General features: G+C 37.9%; 1 long non-coding RNA gene across 4 annotated transcripts in view; it reads right to left on the bottom strand.

Annotated features, from left to right (window-relative positions):
- The window catches only part of LOC138401135 (uncharacterized), a 101,052-nt gene that overhangs the window by 16,077 nt on the left and 61,774 nt on the right, over positions 1 to 23,201 (bottom strand). For all 4 annotated transcript variants that reach the window (XR_011236417.1, XR_011236419.1, XR_011236418.1 and 1 more), the window contains one exon: positions 20,798 to 20,968. This is a non-coding gene — a long non-coding RNA (uncharacterized lncRNA). The remainder of the gene's footprint in view (positions 1 to 20,797; positions 20,969 to 23,201) is intronic.

Genomic DNA, 23,201 nt, shown 5'->3' with positions numbered 1-23,201 from the left:
GTCTAAAATGATACATTTCAGAGACAAACAGTATCACAAAATATCAGTGCCATGTGGGGAAACATTAGATGGGAAGGCAGATAATATAAACAGAAAAGTGGCGTTTTTTTTTCCCCTGTAAATCAGTGTTCATTGTTTTTAAGCTCACCTTAGAAGTTCACCAGCACTGTGATGCACAACAGTAAGTAGGTAAAGAATCCACTACCGTTCTGTAAACAGCTAACAGATCTTTCTCTTTTGTTTTAAACTAAATTGCAAAGAAGCAACCACCCAATTTAAAATCCATAACCTTTGCTGTATCTGGCAACAGCAATTCCAGCACTTACAGTCAGTTAAAAAGTTTCAGATTACCACGGCTCAAAACATTGGGACCTTATTATACTCTGTATTGTACTGTGTTAAAATGAAGGAGTAGGAAGAGAAAAATGATTCTTATGCTACTACTGAGAAAAATGCATTCTATTTTCTTCCCAATATCGGGTTGTTCCTTTTTCACACATGGAATGTGCAAGAGCAGGGGTGATAAAAGAACAAGTGGGAGAATTGGCACGCAGCACTTTATTTCAGTAAATACTTTAGAAAAGATAATTTCAGAGATGACCAAGCAGCTTTCAGATAAGGCAGTCTTGCTACAGTCCAGTAGAACATTAAGGATATTTTTGCAGAATGTAAAGAGACATAAAATTATTAATGCTTTCTTTAAAGCTGTTTCCTGATGCCAACAAGCAAGCTATTATTCCACTATGATGACCACAGGCTCTGCAGGCCAAAAAGGTTAAGAAATCAGATGTCCATGAAGTTTCTGTGGAATATTTCACATAAACATGTATTTATTAAACAACACAATGCTGACATGTTAAATATTGTATGCAAAAGAAACAAGTTGCAAATCCTCAGCAGAAAATGTATTTCTGATGTTTCATTCTTGCAACTCTAAGGCTTCATGTTCCTGCTACCTAAATTTCTAATCTGTGCCTTTCTACTTTAGCTATGATAAGTATACCTTTATAACATGCCTGAATAGAAGTCACTTTATTATAATGTGAATACTGGCAAGCAATCAATCAATCAATCTTGAAAAAATATGGCAATCTGACTTCTGGTTTCCAATCTGTAAGGAGCTTAGAAGTCATCATTCCCATCCACAGAACAAGAAAAAGGCTGAACAAATGGAAAACCCAACATCTCAGATCCACTGGAGAAATGAGGGTACACAGAAAACTGCTGCTCCCCAAATGAGAGAGACAGGCAGGCAGACAGAGAACCACAACTCAGCCAGAACAGAAACCCACAAGCAGAAACTCTGCAGGACCCAGTACCAGGGCAGGAAAATCTAAACTGTAATTTATGACTAGCTGGAGGCTCAGCGTAGACAAGTTTAAGAGTTAAGGACGCCAGGGGTGCCTGGTCTTAGGCAGGCCCCCACACGTCTGTGGGTTTCACCTCCAGGAACCGTCCTACCAGGTTCCCACAGTGAAGGCCAGAGAAAGTCTCCTGTGCCTCAGCAAAGGGAGGGAAGGCAGCCATGGTGAAACACACCAGAGCATTCTGTTCTCAAAATAAGGCTGGCCCTCGAGAGAAACTTTCACCAGAGCCTAACCAACCGGGTTTTACCAAAAACTAACCAAGTTGGGGGAGGGGAAATAAATATCCCACTCCAGTCTGCTCCAGCCTTTTTGTCTCACTTGGGGGTAGAAACAAAACAAAACTGAGAAGCACTTTTGTGTAGGTCACAGCCAGGGGCACAGACTCACTGAAAACCTGAGAACTAACCACAGCACTATCTAATGTCTCCCCTCCCCCCACACCTTGTCACACACCTACAGGGCTCCCACATAACAGGATGACAAAAGAAACAAGCACCTTCTTAGTCTCAAACTCAAAGACAAGAGAGGACAAACATAAGGGCACAAGAGGAAACTTTATCCTCCAACACCTAAAGCTAGTAAATAGTAAATAGTAAAACGGCCTAAACCCCAACCAGATAAACGTAAAACCTCACAACAAATGCCTATTTACCATGGCTCCTTTTACCCACTATATCATCATGTTCAACAAAAAATTACAAGGCATGCTTAATATGGCAATAGGACTCAAGTGTTCCACAATCTTTTAAAACACTGTTGAAAATGTAATCTTTGATAACATGGTCAATTATAAAAAGTCAGGATAAGCAGGGATATTCAGCCAACACTAGCACTATTCAACATTATACTAGAGGTCTTAGTTAATTCAGTTAAGATTCCAAAAGGATCAACTAAAAAATGCCACTATTTAGAGATATTTGGAAGACAATAAGCATTTCAACTATCAAACTAACTGAAAACCAGGCCCGGCAGTGCACGCCTGTAGTCCCAGCTACTAGGGAGGCTGAGGACGGAGGATCACCTGCATCCAGGTGTTTGAAGACCAGCCTGGGCAACATAGCAAAATCCCATCACAAAAAAGAAAATGATAATAACAAAAATAAAATTTAGAAAACTAATTCAAGTGTTCAGTATGGTGTTTGGATTAAAAATTAGCATATAAAAATTATTAGGTTCCTATATATTAGTTAGGAAAATATAAAAGTAGGACTTCAAATAGAAAAAAAAAAAAATCCATAAAATACCTAGAACAAATCTAACAAGAAATATGCAAACTTACATAATAAAATTTTACAACTTTACTAAAAGAATATGAGACTGGGCGCTGTGGCTCATGCCTATAAACCTAGCACTTTGGAAGGCTAAGGCAAGAGGATTGCTTGCACTCAGAAGTTCAAGACCAGCCTAAGCATGAGTGGGACCCTGTCTCTAGAAAAAAATGGAAAAATTAGCCGGGCATGGTGGCGCATGCCTGTAGTCCCGGCTACTAGGGAGGTGAGGCAGGAGGATCACTTGAGCCCAGGAGTTTGAGGTTGCTGTGAGCCAGGCTGATGCCATGGCACTCTAGCCCGGGCAACAGAGTGAGACTCTGTCTCAAAAATAAATAAATAAATAAAAGAAGAAGTGCCAATACCTGCCCAAATTCCTGACCTTCAAAAATGAGAGGTAAATTATTAATAAAAGAATTGCTCGTTAAAACCACTAAGTTCTAAGATAGTTTGTTACATGGCAATAGATAACAGGAACCCGTACATGATTATTTTCATTTAGTTTGTATATACTTTGTTTGCATACACTTTTTAACTAAAGATTTTCATGTTTTTTGAGGAAATCTTTGTGTAACTATCCTTATTGGCCCAAATGAGGTCATCCAATTCCTATCAAGATTGCAGATCCCAACAGAATCAACCCTGGGAAGGAAAAAACATGGAAGTAAATCCAGATTCCAGGAACAGTAACAGCAGCAGCAACAAAAACAAACAGAAACTGCTGGAGATACCAGAAGCTGTACTGAACTTATCTGAGAGGAAACTGGTGACCAGAAGCAAAGGGCAGCAGAGGTCGGAGTTAAAAGACAGATTAGCTAAAAGGTTTTTTGAATTCTGCCCTTGCCCCTCCTTGATTGTCCCTTCACCACAGAAATTAGCAGCAACAGCCTAGATGTCTTTGGCAGCAAGATAAACTCCAGACAACACAAAAGCCCTGTGGGGGAAGGCTGTGGAAACAGGTACAGCCGCTCAGCGCTCACCCTTCCTGCCCCCACTCGGGCTCCCACAGCAAGGGCCAGGGGTACGGAGCTGAGAGGGAGTTATGATCTAAGGACACTGCCTCTTCCCGATATTACTCATTCTGAGAGTGTACGAAGCAAACCCTCATCAGAAGTTGCCTGATGCAGCATCAGCCAAGAGGAGACTCAACAGCACTTCAGCGGCGCCAGGCGGCTGGCTGACCTGAGACTCAAGCCCTTCCTCTCCTTAAACTCACCTGGACTGACACAAATTCCAATGCACATTAGAGTAAGTAACTAATACCCCCCCTCAAGGGACATAGACAAACAGATACATCTGGAGCATAAAACTACTGTAAAAGAAAGACAACACACTAAACAATTTATGCCATCTGAAGTAGAATTATTGGAATGGAGGATCCAAGAATACACCCCTAAGAAGTCAATGAGAGATGTAAGCACTAGGAAATGAAAACAAGAAACAATGAAAAAGAATCCAGTAGAAATATTGAGCATGAAAAAGAGACAATATCCAGATAATCGGAGTTTCAGAAGGAGGGAAGAAATAAAGCATTTCAAGAAATAATGAGGGTAACTTTCCCAGAATTAAAAGATAAAAGAAGTCAATATTATAAGGGCTCAAAGAGCCAAATAACAGAGGAAACTATTCCTAGGAAATTTAAGTTCACCAAAGAAAAAATTCGAAAACACTGAAAGAAAAGAATAGACCAACGCCAAAGCAAAAGAATAAGATTAATATATATCGCAGTAAGTAACACTGGATACAAGATGGAGTAACCCAAATTCACAATCCATACTTCTTGAGGCAAGGGTTTTTTCAGAATTTAAAACTGCTATAGCTTGAATGTATCCTCCAAAAAGCATGTGTTGGAAACTCAATATCCAATGCAACAGTATCGGGAGTAGCGATCAGCCCTCAGGGACGGATTCATGCTGGCCCTGCACTGAGAGTGCGTCCATCAGGAAGGGTTCATTATAAAGGGGTGAGTTCCCCCACTGCCTCACTTTCTCTGCCCAGCGAGATACCAGCCTCTCGCTCTTGGACTTCCTATCCTCCAGAACTGTGAGCCAATAAACTTCTGATTCATTATAAACTACCCAGTCTGTGGTATTCTGTTACAGACAGACAAAACAGACTAAGACAAGAATTTTTCAGATTTTACAACAGTAATATGGTATATATCGTATATTATGTAACATCCAGAGCAGTGTCTAAGGCACTAACCCATAATTGAACTCATTAATATTTTGAAGCAAAATCTGTAAATACTCACACTAAATGAGCTGAATAAAAGCCATAAATACCCTCATGTCAGTTCAGGTTGGGTTCTTCTGCCAAATGAGCCATAAACAGCCTCATGTCAGCTTGTTGGGTTTTGTTGCCAAATGAGTTACAAGAAGTCCTTTGGTTTTCAGATCTTTTTTTGATTTTGGAAGTCCAGGTAAAGGATTGTTACCTCTATTTTAAAAGTCTTGAATTAAAAGAACTTTACATTTAGAATTTTACATCCAGACGAAATATCATTCCAATATGTTAGGCAAAAATATTCCCAAGAACACAAAGCCTCAGAATGTCATATAAAGCCCACTAAGCACAATCTTGGAGGAATATTGAAAAGAAAAAGAAAAAGGGAGAGACAAAGTAAAAGTAGTGAAATGCCTTGATATCGAACAAAACTCTGACCTAAAATACTAGCAATACATTCACTGGGGACGGGGAGTCAGGACACACACCCAGAGAACATAAGAGTGCGCTAGAGTATTTGTCATATGTGGGGGAAGAAAAAGCTACTTTAAGTGTAATCAATATGCAGAAATAAACAGGAATGGGTCTAAAGGACAACCAGCATAAGAACAATAATAGAAAAAAAAAAAGTCAACCTATGCAATGAAAGGCAGGAAAGGGGGAAAAGGACCAAAAGTAAGCCCAATTAGAGTAATTACAACAAGGGCCGACGCAGGAGGATCATTTCAGGCCAGGAGTTCACAACCAGCTTGAGCTAGAATGAGACCCCATCTCTACAAAAAATAGAAAAATTAGCTGGGCATGGTGGCATGAATCTATAGTCCCAGCTATTCCAGAGCCTGCGGCAGGAGGACCACTTGAGCCCAGGAGTTGGAGGTTGCTGTGAGCTATGATGATGCCACGGCACTCTAGCCTGGGAGACAGAGCAGGACCCCGTCTCAAAAAAAAAAAAAAAAAAAAAAAGAATTACAATCACGTAAACGAGTTGAACTTGCCAATTTAAAAAGAAATTAGGCCAAAGATTTTATGGTGGGTTAAAAAATCATAAAGCAATATAGTCCCTACAAGAGACATATTTAAGAAAGGATACATCAGATGAGTATGAACCAAAATAAAGCTACGGTAGCAATCATAATAAAATTTCAGGCAAAAAATATCATAAAGGACAAATTCAGATATTATATACTGATATAACGAAAATGTATCATCATGATGAACACATCCACAGCAAACAAGAAAGCTTCAATATACATCAGGAATAAATACCACAAATATGGGTGTAAAAATTCAAGTGTAGTTGAGAATTTTAACATCAATTCATCAAGAAGAGAACAAAAGAAGTAGAGATATTGAAGATTCCAGCAAAAAAACTCCTTAGAGAATCCCTATTATATTCATGAGCATACACCATATACAGACTGGTCATATAATAGAAAAAGCGTGCCTCAAAACACTTGAGAGGATCAATACCAGACAGACTGTATTCTCTTACAAAAATGGGATAAAATTAGAAATTAATGACAAAAAGATGGTTTTTAAAATCTCATGTTTGGAAACCATATAACTAGATAATTCAAATTAAAAGGTAAAAACATGTAAACATTTTTTAAAATGCTTATTAGCACTTAATGTCAATGAAAATTCAAGGCTACCCTCTAACTGGATCAACTTGGCTAACCTGTCATTCCCAAACCAATCACTGAGGCCAAAGAATGGTAAAAACCAATGGGTTCTTTAAACCAGAAGACTAGGATTAGGCTGATTTGCTTAGGCCACAGGAATCTGCAAGTATAGCAGAAGCAGCAGGGACAGTGGGAAGAAATCTGGTATCGTATCTGGAAGAGCAAAGAGGAGATACATGGAAGAGAATGGAGGCAACGATGCCTACAGAGCTTTAATTCCAGTTCAGCCACAATTCCCTAAGGTTAATTACTGATCATGTAATTTGGGATGGGATCTCAGTTTTCTTAGGTGAAAAATGAAAACACTATCTAAGAGTCCTTTTAGCTCGAGGAGTTTGCAATTACATCATGATGTTTTGTTCAAGCTGTAACAGGGTCTGGCACATATTGGTATGTACGTACAGAATGAATGAGAAGTTTTTTTTTTTTTTTTTTTTTTTTTGAGACAGAGTCTCACTCTGTTGCCCAGGCTAGAGTGAGTGCCGTGGCGTCAGCCTAGCTCACAGCAACCTCAAACTCCTGAGCTCAAGCGATCCTCCTGTCTCAGCCTCCCGAGTAGCTGGGACTACAGGCATGCGCCACCATGCCCGGCTAATTTTTTTCTATATATATTTTTAGCTGTCCATATAATTTCTTTCTATTTTTAGTAGAGATGGGGTCTCGCTCTTGCTCAGGCTGGTCTCGAACTCCTGAGCTCAAACGATCCGCCCACCTCGGCCTCCCAGAGTGCTAGGATTACAGGCGTGAGCCACCGCGCCCGGCCTGAATGAGAAGTTTACCACATTCAATTTGAGAGATTCTTAGGACTATTACCTAAAACAACTAATGGATTTCCAATAGATAAATGGGAAAAGGATGTAAAATTTACAATCCACAGAGGAGAAGCTGGTAGGCTTCTTTTAAAATGTTCAAAGTTTCTAATTAAAGAAATTAAAATTAAAAACAAAAAATGCAACTGCCATTTCACATCTATGCAATGAATTTTAAAATGCGGTAATCAATAAAGGGAAAGAAGTAGAGAAACTACTAATTGCATACACACTGTCAGAAATTATTGAAAATGTTTACATTTAATGCATTAGTAACACTTCTGGAAATACAGAAATAATCCTGAGTAATCCAAAAGAAAGCAAAATACCTATACGGACAAAAATGTTTTATTGTAGTATTTCCTATTATAATAGGAGGGAAAACCCAGATGCAACATAATTGTATAAAAACCAGGTAATAATGAAATTATGCTTTAATGATAGATTATATAGTCACTGTCATAATATTAGGAGAATATATTTAATAAATTGTATTATTTAGGAGAATCTATGGAGTCCAATAACCATGCAACATTCACATTAAAATTGCTATGACCGGCCAGGCGCGGTGGCTCACGCCTGTAATCCTAGCACTCTGGGAGGCCGAGGCGGGTGGATCGCTCAAGGTCAGGAGTTTGAGACCAGCCTGAGCGAGACCCCGTCTCTACTAAAAATAGAAAGACATTATATGGACAACTAAAAATCTATATAGAAAAAATGAGCCGGGCATGGTGACGCATGCCTGTAGTCCCAGCTACTTGGGAGGCTGAGGCAGTAGGATCGCTTAAGCCGAGGAGTCTGAGGTTGCTGTGAGAAGCCGAGGAGTCTGAGGTTGCTGTGAGCTAAGCTGACGCCACGGCACTCACTCTAGCCTGGGCAAAAGAGTGAGACTCTGTCTCAACAAAAAAAAAAAAAAAAAAAAAATTGCTATGACCATTTAATTTTTAAAGTTATTAAAACCTCAAAGCTTGTGTTTAGAAATCTGACAAATTTGGTGCCCTGTGTTTTGAAAACGTCTAGACTTCACCAAGAATGGGCCAGTAATCATGACATTTTAGATATAATTCACAGAAATATTAACTTCCAAGAGTATTTTATTTTTATACTAAAAGAGAATGTAATATAGCTACTCTTATTGAGTGTGCAACTTATGACAGCTTTGGACTTTTTAAATAAAACGTGTGGAAAATTTTCAACTCCACTATGCCAAAGAAAGTATTGGACTTAATTGTACTAAATGCTTTATATTTTATCTGTTTCATTAGCTCAGCTCCACATGAGACCAGGCCCTGCCTTGATTTCTGGAATGCTGCCCCAAGGCTTTTCTCCTAGGCTTTGTTGCCAGCGTTGCAGCTGCACAACCAATTCTCATTAAAATGTGAGTCTATGAAATGCAGGTCTGTGGAAACGGATATAAAGGATTTCATCTTCTCACAATTCACAATGAGGACTGAACTCCCACTGTTCCCAAGCCATACAACTACCTGAACCCTCCTCTACCAACTCACACACCAGATAGAATAAATGTAGCAGTTCAGTCTAAAATATCCAAATAAAAACAGTCATAAAGGAGAAAATGGCACAGTAACAAACCTTAAAGTCTGGTAAAGTTATTTCAAAATGACTTCTAATACTCATAATGTAGGCATAGGTTATAGCTGGATACTCATACAGTGATGTGATTTTAGAAATAATACTTCTCAAGAATAAATACCTGCCAGAAAGAATGGGCACTCTGCAATAACAGTTCCAGAAAAACAATTTCAGGAACTTCAAGTCAGGAAAACAAAAACCACAAGGAATTTACTCAAAATGCAAAATACTGCATAAGCTATTAATTTTGTTGTAGAACACTTACACCCTAAAATTTTCTTGGAAATGGAGGAAAAAAATTTAAGGACAATTTATACTTCTTTTCCCTTTTTTACTAGGATCTTAGTATTTTCAATTAAAACTAAGCAGCTCAAATTCTCTCATGCCAAGTAAAAAGGACAGTCAGTTTTTTATTAAAACATAATATTTTGAATGTTGGTATACCATTGGAATTCTTATAATATGTAGAACCTTAGAATTTTAATTATATTGGAGAAAAGAATTAAGGTGAGCAAAACATCTTGGGGTTAAGTACACACAGCTGAGTCTGTTCCCCGGGCAATTCCTTTACAGCTAACTAAATAAAAGAAAAAACTGGGGGAGGGGGGAGAGTGAAGGGTATTATCCCTAGACAATCTGATTATACAACATGTACTTTAAATTACAGAAACAAAGCACACAGATAACAGTTCTAAAAAGTGACTATTAGTTGCATTTTTTAGGTAATCAAACTATAAAATCTTTAAGTGTACTTCATAACTTCATAAAGCTTTTTTAAAGTATATGAGAAATACATGATTTTTCTTTTAAGAGACGTGGTCTTCCTCTGGCACCCAGGCTGGAGTGCAACGGTGCCATCATAGCTCACTGAGAAATACATCAAAATGCTTGTTAAAAATATAGATTAGGATCCCCTCATGCCCCTTAGGATGGCTATTACCAAAAAAACAAAAAATAAGTGTTGGTGAGGATGTGAAGAAATCAGAAACCCTGTGCACTGTTGGAGAGACTGTAAAATGGTGCAGGTGCTATGGAAAACATGATTACAGGTCCTCAAAAAATTAAAAATAGAAATACCACATGATCCAGCAATCCCATTTCTGGGATAGAGTCAAAAGAATTGAAGGCAGGGTCTTGAAGAGATATCTGTACACCCATGATAATAGCAGCACTATTCACAATAGCCAACCCAAACATCTATCAAGGGATAAAGAAATAAACAAAATATGGTACATACACAATGGAGTATAATTCAGCCTTAAAAAAGAATGGAATTCTGCCATATGCTATAACATGAATGAGCCTTGTGGACATCATGTCAAGTGAAATAAGCCAATCACGAATACTGCATGATTCCACTTAATGAGGTCTCTAAAGTAGCCAAGTTCATAAAAACATAAAGTAGGTGAGTACCAGGGGATGGTGGTGGGGGAAAAGGAAAGTTACTGTTTAATGGGTATAGAGTTTTAGTTTTACAAGATAAAAAAGTTTTGGAGATCTGTTTCACAGCAATGTAAATATGTTTAACGCTACTAAACCATACACTTAGAAATGATTACCATGACAAATCTCATGTTATGTGGAGTCTTTAGAAATTTATTCTTCAACTACACCAATGTTATGTGGTTTTTACCAGTACTATGGAAAAAAATTTTCCAAAGGAGATTCAGGGTGATTTCACCCTTGGAGATTCTGATAAGTTGATAAAGATGAAAATTTGGTGGAATTTTTTTTTTTTGCTTTTACCAACTATCACTTTTTTTTCCCCCAGATAGGTCTTATATCACCATGGCACAAAACTCAAGATTCAAGATATTAATTATGAAAACTAAATTTCCTTCCCACCTTACTCCTAGCCACCCAGTTCTCCTCTAACACAGCCACTAATATTAGCTTCTTCTGTAGCCTTTCACAGGTAGTCAATATAGGTAAAAATATTTTTACATAGTATCATATATCATTGGCACCCTACCTTTTCACTTCATACTACATCTTGAAAATCAGGCAATAGCAATAACTTTTTAAAAACTACCTCCCTCAATTTATTTATTTATTTATTTATTTATCTTTTGAGACAAAGTCTCACTCTGCTGCCTGGGCTAGAGTGCCATGGCGTCAGCCTCGCTCACAGCAACCTCAAACTCCTGGGCTCAAGCGATCCTCCTGCCTCAGCCTCCCAAGTAGCTGGAACTACAGGCATGCACCACCACGCCCAGCTAATTTTTTCTATATATATTTTTAGTTGTGTGGCTAATTTCTTTCTATCTTTTAGTAGAGACAGGGTCTCGTTCTTGCTCAGGCTGGTCTCAAACTCCTGAGCTCAAACGATCTGCCCGCCTTGGCCTCCCAGAGTGCTGGGATTACAGGCATGAGCCACCACACCCGGCCCTCCCTCAGTTTTTAAAGGCTGCATTTTTATATCAGTAGAAATAGTCTCTGACAGATGGAAAAGTAAGTTGTTTCTAATATTTTACTATTGTAAGAAATGTTGCGAAGAATAACCTGTATATTCACACATGTGGAAATATGATGAAGTAAATCCAAACCTAAAGGATTTATCTGCAGGATAAATACCAAGAAGTGAAAATGATTAATCAAAGGACACATACATTTAAACTTTGGTAGGCATTTTTAAATTTTGGCAGACATTTCCCAAATCTCCTAAGAGAATGTACCAACCTATACTTCCTCTAACAATGCATCAGAGTACCTGTATTTTCTATCTTTCAAAAAATATTTTCTTAAAAGTCTTCCCTAATTTCAAATATAAAAAGGGGAAAAAATCTGTATTCCTTCTCTCAAGGATCTGATTTTTTCCTGATGACTACCCAGCTATATATACTGCCAAAAAAAAAAAAAAAATCCTTATCTCCTTTTCACACTGAAATGTGTCTTCATTATATTCTAAATTTCCATATGAATTTGGGACTACTTTTATTCTGTACCACTAATCTATCTAATCATATACCTGAATCATGGTGTTTTGACTACTATAACTTTAGAATACACTTTTAATATCTGGGAGAACTAGTTCCTTTTTAAAAGTTCCCTTTTTAAAGAATTTCTCTGGATAATCTTATTTTTTCCTTACAAAATTTCAGATTCAGCTGGTCTAATCCTTAAAAATCCTGCTGGTATTTTTATTGGGATCATGCTATGTTATTGATTAAAGAAGAATAACATTTTTCACATATTGAATCATGATGGTGACTCTCTATATCATCTTTTAGGTTTTAGATGATTCTGCTATAGGAGACCTGCATTTTGAGAAACAGCCCTGCCCGTCCAACTGCAGAACAGTGGTGCCTGACAAGGGGCGAGGGAAGCCACTGCACACAGTGCAGGCCGCGTCTAGCAGTGGCTGCAGCCTATGTATCAGTGCAAAGTTATCCTTGTTAGAGAGATCAATAGTTCTTCTCAGCGGCAGAAACTGCACTCCAAACCACTTTCTATGGCCCTAGGGTAGAGGACAACTGCAGCTGAAGTGGTTCAGAATTCCATTCTATACAGGAACTTAAAACTCAGTGGTTTATTATAGGTTTAAGAGAACCAGAATGACATGGGACCCTGGGTGTGGGAAGGAAAAATTAACACTGTGACTTGAAAAGATCATTCTCCCACCTTCCACTCCTAATTCACTTAAAAGATCAGCATTTCAGGTAAATACACTAAGTTGCATAAAATTAAAACCTATGTGACTAAGTAAGTCCCAGCTGAAAGGAATGGGCTCAAAAAGGCTTTTCTAGGCCGGGCGCTGTGGCTCACAGCTATAATCCTAGCACTCTGGGAGGCCAAGGTGGGTGGATCACTCGAGGTCAGGAGTTCGAGACCAGCCTGAGCAAGAGCGAGACCCCCCCCCCATCTCTATTAAAAATAGAGAGAAATTATCTGGCCAACTAAAAATATATAGAAAAAAATTAGCCGGGTGTGTTGGCACATGCCTGTAGTCCCAGCAACTCGGGAGGCTGAGGCAGAAGGATGGCTTGAGCCCAGGAGTCTGAGGTTGCTGTGAGCGAGGCTGACACCATGGCACTCTAGCCCGGGCAACAGAGTGAGACTCTGTCTCACAAGGAAAAAAAAAATAAGGGCTTTTCTTTTTTTAAGAGACAGGGTCTTGCTCTGTTGCCCAGGCTGGACTGCAGAGGCACAATCATAGCTCACTGCAGTCTCAAACTCCTGGGTTCAAGCAATCCTCTTAGCTCAGCTGGGACTATAGGCATGCGCCATGATCCCAGCTCATTTTTTTTTTTTAAAGAAATAGGGTCTTGCTGTTGTCCAGGCTGTTCTCAAACTCCTGGGCTCAAGCGATCTTCCCGCCTCCACCTCCCAAAGTGCTAAGATTACAGGTGTGAGCTACCATGTCTTGCCCCAAAAAGGCTTGTTGAAGTGACAGGCAGAGCCTTGGTGTACGAAAAGCACTCACCCTAACAATGGCCAGCTAATTAATTAAGATCACCAATACTATTTACATAAGCATATTCCCTTAGATGGCAATTATTTCCAGATACTTCTAAACTGGACCATTAACTATAAAACTGGAAATTTAATATCAGTTTCCATTCCCTACACTTTAGTATCGGACTTTAAAATATTTTCTCTCTATAGGCCAGACATAGTGGCTCATGCCTATAATCCCAGCACTTTGGGAAGCCAAGGCAGGAAGATTGCTTCGAGACCAGCCTGGGCTAAATAGTGAGACCTCATGTCCACAAAAAAATTTAAAAATTCGTTGGGAATAGTGGTGCATGCCTGTAGTCCTAGCTACTTGGAAGGCTGAGGTTGGAGGATAGCTTGAACCCAGGAGTTCAAAGTTACAGTGCGTTATGATTGTACCACTATACTCCAGCCTGGATGACAGAGCAAGACCTTGTCTCTTAAAAATATATATATTTATATACATTTTTTTCTAGCTATAGATGAAGATTTTCACATTGGATCAAATTCCCAAAACTGAAGAGCTAATACCAATTATTCTATTCCCTGAAAGTTTCCCAAACTCCTTCTTTCTAGATATTAACATTTAGAAAGGGAGAAACTCAGAGCCATTAAGGCTGATGTGTGAAAAAATATCCCATTGTATTTCTGGGTTTAAAAAAATTTCAATTTCTACAATGTGTACATTCTCTCACATTTGGTGAACAGATTATTCCTTCTGTCTCTGTGGGGGGTGGGGGCTCAATACCTAAACCCAACAGATTGCTTCTAGTAGACTGGTACGCATAGCAAGATGCTATGAAGTCAGAAGGGGAAATCAGGATCAGAAGTCAGCCATATGACCACGAAACCAGGAAGTTTCTGAGTTTTTTCCATCTCTAAAATTGCTATATTCTTTTCCTATCACCAGTGAAAAAATAAGCTATCAAGATAACTCACTAATCAGATAATTACAAAAACTAACTTATTCTACAAATATTCACTGAGCTCCTACATATTAGGACCACATAGATATTTTAATAAGACATATATAAATTAAATAAGTCAACATATTATAAAACTATATTTTTAAAAGCACAAAAATAAGCACTATATTCTTGAAACTACCATAGAAGCTAAATATTTGTAGACGACCAGAGATTAACTACAGTGCAGTTTAACTAGATAAAAGTAACTTTATTTTTAGTTTGTAGCAACTGCAACACAGTGACAAACACTTTTTAAGATCATTTTAAACACATTTTAAAATCTGGCCTATACAGATGTCAAAATTGAATTGACAATATTCAACATATACTTCTGATTTTAAAAAGTCTTAACCAGCAAACCGATCTCTTTCACATTTATAAAGCACACTCAAAGGCAGACATAATGCTTAATCGTTCCTAGGACATAGGTGCATCTTAAAAAAGAAAAAAATGCTCTGTGTCAAAGTATTATAAACATTCCAAAAATGTAAGCATTTAATGGAACATTAGAAGCATTAATTATTGAACAAGACAAGATGCTCATTATAATCACAATGTTCTAGAAGTTCTAGCCAATGCAATAAACAATCTGGCTCCAGAGTCCATTCCTTTTAATTTTCTACATCTCTCTTCCAAAAGAATAATAGATTTGTGAAGACCACTTAAAATCTTTTAAAATACTGAAGGAAAAATGAAAACAGGTAAAAAAAAAAAAATACATAAAGTTAAATCTCAATACCAATTAAAGAAAAAAAATGAAGAAAATAGGAAATATTTTCTGCTCAAATGGGCAGACTTACAAAATATTATAATTCTAAAGATTTCATGAGTTCAGTGAATAGTGCTAGGATTACAGACCAGAACTTCATAATTAAAGTTTAAAAGACTAAATAACGTGCCGTTATCCTTACCCCTAGAATCCCAATCCCAGGAATCAAGTTTCAGAAAATACGGATGTGCCCAGAATGAACCTGGGAGTGGACACTGGGCTGCGATTACCCTTCCTGTGTTTCTTGATAGACAACACTGATAGAATTTTATTTTAGAAAATGTGGCATCAGAGATATGTTTCTATTTTTTTAACCCATCGTGTAGCTGTGATATGTGATGGGTTAAAAGTGCATTTTAAAAATTTTCTTTTTCCCTGTACAGTAAGATTTGAAGACAGTCCCTTCTTCCCCCTTCCCTTCCCCTCTCACCATGTCCTCAAGAAAGGCCCTGCTGAAAAGAGCAGTAACCCAGTGGGCAAGACATGACGCCTTCCGCACTGGCCCTGAGCAGCACAGCACAATCCACAGTCTGAACAGCGGTTAAGGGCACAGACCTCAGAGCCAAAAGCTCTAGGTTACAACCTCAATTCTCCTATCTCCTAGCTGAATGAACCTTGATAAAGTCACTTAACCTCTCCAAATTTTCTCAAGTATATAAATGAATACAATTTATTAAACAGGTAAGTTAAGATAATACAGAAAAGTACTTTACACAGAGCCTGGCATTTATTTAGTAGTTCAACTAATGTTAAGATATTATTATCTGTATTATTACAAAAAAAAAAAAAAAAAAGCCACCTGTCCATTCCTTAAAAAAAAAGATTGTCTTACCTGTTCATGTTGTTATAACAGAATACTTGAGGCTGGGTTAATTTATAAATAAAAGAAGTTTATTTGGCCCATAATTCTGGTGGCTATAAAGACCAAAAGCATGGCACCAGCACCAGCTCGGCTGCCGGTAAAGGCCTCAGCTGCACTAGCACATGGAGAAACAGAAAGGCAAGCAGGCATGTGTGAAGGGGGACCACACAGGAGAGGACCCTCACTTTACAGCACCCACTCTCAGGGAACTGATCCATTCCTTCCCACAAGGGAGAGAACATGCTCCCTGGAGAGGGCATTAGTCTCCTCAGGAGGGATCCACCTCCCCGACCAAACACCTGCCACCAGGCCCCACCTCCCAACACTGCCTCACTAACTTTTTTGGCAGGGACGAATCACATCCAAACCACAGCAGAGAAGTCACATTAAATACACAGTATGTACAGTCCACCCTCAGGATCCAGGGATTCTGCATCCAGGGATTCAACCAAGCATGGATAGAAAACATCTCGGGGAAGAAAATTCCACAAAGTTCCAAAAAGGAAACCTTGAATTTGTCACATGAATAAAGTGATATGCAGGCATTATAATGGGTATTAGAAGTAATGATTTAAAGTATATGGGAGGATGTGTGTAAGGTATATGTAATTACAATGCTATTTTATATAAGGAACTTGAGCATCTGTGGTCCTGGAACCAATTTCTCACAGATAATGAGGGATGTCTACCAAATTAAACTTTCTAAAATATAAAAAGTTCTGCAATTTAAAAACACATGTGGGCCCCAAGATTTTGAATAAGTGATTGTGGTCCTGCACCTTTATAAACTCTTCTTATGAAAAAATAATTAATAATGACTTATTGTATTTATTTTTTTAAGTCAGCCAGATTCCAAGTTGCCCATAATTGTTTATTTTACAGTTCTAGAGGTGCCAAGGGTTCAGCAGGAGTCCCTGCCAAAGGGCCAATCACTGTAGATGAACACATGCTCCTTTTTTCTAGAACCCTAACTTCCGTTGATAAGAATACATTCATAGTAAGACTGTTCACATAACGTCAGTCTCATCGAGTTAACAACAAACTCCATTTGCAATGGCGTGGACTACATATTTGTTTACGACCTTAGTCCTTGTATTTGGCACTGAAAAAAAAAATCAGTGAGTAGATTGCATTATCTGCTACCCGACATAACTGTATTAGAGGCTTACTTGCCTAATTCACAATTCAAGATTTAGCAAGTTACTTGAGCTCTTAATATAAAGGTATGGAATGAGTGATGAGAAGGATGTATCAGGACATTTTCACATATGTGTAAGAGAAAAATCCAAAGCAAATTGGATTAAACAAGGTGTTACTGACTCGTATAACTGAAAGTGTAAAGGCATAGCACCTTCACGGAAGGCTTGAGCTAGCAGCTCAACTGAGGTGACCAGGGCATGGTTTTTCTCCACTCTGTTCCTTCAGTGTTGACTTCTTATTCAACTAGCTTTCCTTTGATGGTCAGAAGATAACTGCCAGGAGTTCAATGACTATATTTTCAGGTTGAAATTCAGAAAAAAAAGTGCCTTCATCCCAGCATTCCTAGCAAATGGCCTAAGATTCATTCTGACTGATCAGGCTTAAGTCACATGCCTGCCGTGATTGGTTTAGGTAAGACACATGATCCATTCCTACAAACCCATCAAAACTTATATGAAACAAAGCACATTAAAGTTGACCTTAGTGATTTAAATTTCTCATATTACTAAAAAATGATATTACTGCATTTAAACTGATGGGTAAAGCACATCATATAACTTTCCCTATCTTCTTAAAAAGTTACTCTCCCAGATTTTCATCACAACCTATAAAGAAAAAAATTAAAATTTTCCCTTAACGTAAATCACTTTTTTTTTTTTTTTTTAGTATCCTTAGTTTTTATTGGGGTTTCATTATGTAGGCATGACTGATTGAACCATTGGCAATGTTACTCAACCTCCAGGACCCCTCCCCTTTCAGAGGTTAGATTGACACCACATGGCTTGAAGTCCCAACCCTCTAATCATATGATGGTATTTCTGGCATGACCATTCTCCATCCTGAGTCATCTCATTAGCATAAACTATCTAGAGACTAGGACAAACAACAAAGACACTCTGTTGCTCTGGAAATTCCAAAGATTTAGAAGTCCCCAGGAACTGAGGACAAAGGCAATTCTTGGTTACACAAGTTCCTCCAATAGTGTGCCTTCTGCCATCATCAATATGTAACTTCTAAGGTTGTCACAGAAGAAGAGAGGAAGGAGCTCATACCCTGGATAGGCCCAGAAGTGACACACACTGCTCACTTTCCACTCGGACCCAGTCATACAGCCACATGTAGATACAAAGGGGGCTGGGAAATGTAGTCCTTGGCTAGTGGCAGATTTCACAAATGGCTCTTGATGAAAGGAGAGGAAGAATCTTTGGTGCCAACTTAGTTATCACTATTATACTTGCTGTGCAGCAACCATTATTTCTTTAATTATTTTTTCTGTTTCTCCTTTCCAAAATCAGGGACTCCTATTACACACGTATTGGATCATTTGCTGTTATCCACCAGCTCACTGATGCTCTGTTTTTGTTTTTGTTTATATTTTTGAAGTTTTTTTCTCTATGTGATTAATACTGCTGTTTTCAAGATCATTATTTCTTTCTAAATGTCTAATATGCTTTTAATTCCATCCAGTGTACTTTATTTTATTTTAGGTACTGTAGTTTGCATTTTTAGAAGTTCAATTTGAATCTTTTTCAATGTCTTCCACATCTCTACTTAGCATAGTCAATCTTTGCTCTAGTTTGTGAACATATGTAATATAGTTTTGATAAGACTCTTAAGGTTCTAATCTGCTAATGCTTTTATCTATGTCTTTTCTACATCAGTTTTGAGTACCCTTTGCTCTGTATCATGGGACACATTCTCTTGTCTGTTGCGTGATTGGTAATCTTTGATTGGATGCCAGAAATGGCGAGTTTTATTTTGTTGGGGTGCCAGATATTGTACATTCCTGTAAGTATTATTTTTTTTATTTTTTTTTTTGAACAGATTCAAAAAGCAATTGTACATAGCATTATCACTAAATAGTGTGCTAAATGTTCAAAACATCATATAAAATAGTAAATCACTTTTTGAAGGATTCAAAATGTACTACTAGATTACCTGGTAAAATCAAAACCACAAGTTTATGATTGTTCTTAACATAACTGAAAGCAACACCATAGATTTTCAAGAAGAAAAAGAGCTCCTTACCCCATACTTTTTTGAGATTATAATAACTTAAAAGATAGAAGAGTACAGGAATATCTTGACTGTGGCAAAAAAGAAAGAAAGGAAAAAAAAAAAAAAGAAGTGGTTTGTTTCCTACAGCCTTAAAACATAAGCAACTAGATAATCCATCCTATGGCTCAAGACCCCTCTTACCATACTCACCACCACACCTCTTCTCTTGCCCCGCCCAAAACACAGGTCCTAGGAACACAGTGGGGGATGCGCACTTTAGGGAATCTTACTGTGAATGCTCACTCCAAAGCCAAATACAAATCATTCCTGCACTGTTTCCTACTGTTCACGTCCCTCATTCTTACAATTAGCACAGAAAACACAAAGTTTATTCTCAGATTTTATAATGGAGAAGAAAGCAAAATTGCCTTAATTAGACTGAAAGCCAATACTCAAACATGTAGGAGTATTCTGGTTCTGATGGTAAAGTTGCACAAAAACAAAAGGCAAAATCCAAGCAATATGTTTTAGAGTAGAATTAACCACCTGAACATATATTACACACTAGTCATCTTAAATAAAAAGTCAAACTTCACTAATAATCCTAGAGGGAAGTAGTGTGGTTAAAGAAAAGGACGTGAATTAGAAGAAAATCTCTATTCAATTCTGTGGACTGGTTTTTCAAATACTCCACCATTCAAATAATTCAGTTCAACAAATATGTACTTAGAAATTCATTAAGAAGAGCACACTAATGTCAGACACGATAGGGATATATAAACATAGCCTTTGACTTCAAACATTCCTGAACAGCATAAAACATAATCAAGTAGAAATGCCTGAGACACTAAAAGATAGGGCTTTGGGTAATCAGAAAAGGAAGAAATCAAACGAATGTGGATGATTTCTATAGCAAATAACAGAAAATCTCAAGGCAAAACTACTTAAACAATAAAGCAATTCAGGTAGGGTGGCTCCAGGCACAGTAAACGGGGCTCCAGTTCTACTTTTCTGCGATCCTGTTGGTGCTGCCCTCCGTCATGGAGGCATTGCCTTCGAGCTACTAGAAAAACGGCTACAGCAGTCCCAGATGTCACATCCAGCTAAAACCAGCCCCGGAGAGAAGAGGGACCATCTTTTTTCTTCCTTTTCTCAAATGCAAGAAAACCTTCCCCAGAAGCCTCTTGCAGATGTCTCTTTTATCTCCCATCAGCCAAGACTGTCTCTCGTATCCATTACTAGAACAATCACTTCCAGAGGGAATGAGATCCACTACAACTAAGATTACCATGGATACCGGTAACCATCATGACCATCACTTCAGTGTTGGCTGAGTATTTCAAGAATATTTCCGGCCTTGGAATGAAGAAGAAATAAAAAAGAAAAATACATAAGCAAAGGAAGAGATGTGCCTAACTGGAAGAAGAAAGCCAAATTCTGATATCATACATTAAATACACTGATAGGGATAAAGAATTCTCTTAGACTGCACTGTTGTCTTTCCCAGTGATACGAAAATTAACTTACTGTTCATCAGTAAATGCTAAGAATGCAGAAGTCATCCTATTTTTATGGAAAGGATTGAGGTTATTTAATTAGCAGTGGGGACAATCAGACTTACCACTCCTCATCAGTGGAGCCACCCATTCAGCTACGTCTGGGCTTAGAACATTCCACATTATGCATCCAGATGACGCTGCAGACTCACTGCCAGTAGTTCTTCCTTGAAGATTTCTTCTCATCTGGGGAAGAGGTTTCACTCAAAAATCCACACACTCCAAACCGGCCCTATCTGCAAATGAAAGCATGCAATTAGGAGGCAAAAAGCTGCAGGGAGCAATTCCCCCTCCCCCATCTCTAATTAACTGATCCATATGAAAACTGAACTCAAACATCAGACTAAGCACCATGTTTAAACTAAGCAACCTACACTTCAACACTAGTAATGTGCTTATTATATGTGGTTACTACCCTTTTCCCATCATGCAAATCTGTTGTTGCTTTCACAGTATACCAGGTACAACCCTAGCAAACATTGCCAGTAAGCAGAATTCAGCAGACAGATATTTTTGTTGGACCCACGCAAGGTTGGTCTCCACAGTGTGTTAAAGGATAGCTACCTACATTTATAAACCAGAAGACTTCACGTGAAAAATCAACACTTCTAGCTCTCTTGAAAAATCAGAAAATCTGGCAATACTGCACCCATGTTCCCACATGGTAATAATCTGCTGGGGCTGATTAACAGTGAACCCTCTAGGTGGGGCATGGACTTCGCCGTTCTCCAAAGACAATGCCACTCTTTCATGTTACAACCTGGCTCACGGTTACCTGCCTGGACTCCACAGGCAGCCGAGCTTCCAAACTCTGCTATGTATTTCTAGTAGCTCCCAGGGAACATTGTATTATTGCCAAAGCCAGGCATGTTTTTCTGCCTTGAGGATATAATATAGCATAAGGGAATAACAACATGGGCTTAGTCAGAGCACCCAAGACCTCAGTTCTAATTCTGTAAATGACTAGCTATGGGACCTCAGGCCTGTTTTTAACCTAAAATATATTTCTTCATTTACAAGCACCCAAATAAACCTATAAGCATTTAACACAGTAGGCAAACAGGCCTAAAATCTAAACTGTCTAAGTTAAATTGATAATGTTAAATTCACTGCTTCCTCATTTTTCCTCATCTCAATAAATCATACCATGATCCACACAGTTCTGATCAAGCCACAAACATGAAAGTCCTTACCATATACTCTCCTTGTCCCCCAAAATCATCAGCAAGATAATTGATTCGCCCTCCAAAATATATAATTTGAACAGATGGTTAGAATTCCAGCCTTGAAAACAAACAGCAATTCCTCCCTCAGAATCAAATACTTTGCTGAGATTGCCTATAAATTCAACTACTTAAATAATAGTAGCTTGAAATGTCAAGGTTCCATATTATGAGGAATATTAATATTTCATTAAAAGAAAAACGAAGACAAATAATGGGGTTGCTGCACATCACTCCTTGCAAGGTATTGATATCACAATTCATAAGCTTACACAATTCTTCAACTCTAAGCTGACAAGGAACTCAGAGGCTATGCTAAATCTTATAATGAAATTGGGAAAACCAAAAGACTACTGTTAGCAGAACTAACGTGATTTTAGGAACATTGCAGGATACATGATCAATACTCAAAAACAAACTCTATTTCTATAAAACAACTGTTCAAAGAACAATCAGAAACTGACACTGTAAAAAAAGTACATTTATAATATGAAAAATATGAATTATTAATCAATTATCAAATGATGTGCAAAGACAAATAGAGAGAGATACTATGTTCATAGATCAGTGCAGTCAATGGTGTTAACATGGCAATTCTCCCCAATTTAAGCAATAGAGTCAGCGCAATTCTAGTTAAAATTCCAGCAGACTTTTCTGTAGAAATTGACACATTGATTCTAAAATCACATAGAAATGCAAAAAAGATAGAATAGTGAAAATAACTTTGAAAAAGAATACCATTTGAAACCTTATACTATGTGAATTCAAGGTTTATGATAAAGCTATAAAAAGAAAGTACTGATACAACAGGGATAAACGTTGACCATACTAAGTGAAAGAAGACAGTTACAAAAGGCCACATATTACCTACTGTGCTGACAGAAATGTAAAATTGTACAGCTACTCTGGAAAACAGTCTAGCAGCTCCTCAAAATGTTAAACGTAGAATTACCATATGATCCAGCAATTCCACTCCTAGGTATATATCCAAGATAAATTAAAACATATCCACACAAAAAAACCTGTACGTGAATTTTCATAGCAGCGTTGTTCATCATAGGTGTTTGGGTTCACTCACTCACTATCTATTCATTAGTGAATAGATAAGTCAAATGTTGTATATCCTACAATGGAATAATATTTAGCCATAAAAGAGAATGATGTACCCATATACACTGTCCAGATCAAACTTGAAACATTATGCTAAATGAAAAAAAGCCAGTTGGCCACACAGCATATAATTCCA

The sequence above is a fragment of the Eulemur rufifrons genome, chromosome 20, assembly GCF_041146395.1.
Source record: "Eulemur rufifrons isolate Redbay chromosome 20, OSU_ERuf_1, whole genome shotgun sequence".
Taxonomy (NCBI): Eukaryota; Metazoa; Chordata; class Mammalia; order Primates; family Lemuridae; genus Eulemur; species Eulemur rufifrons.
This window is presented reverse-complemented; position numbering and strand designations above follow the sequence as displayed.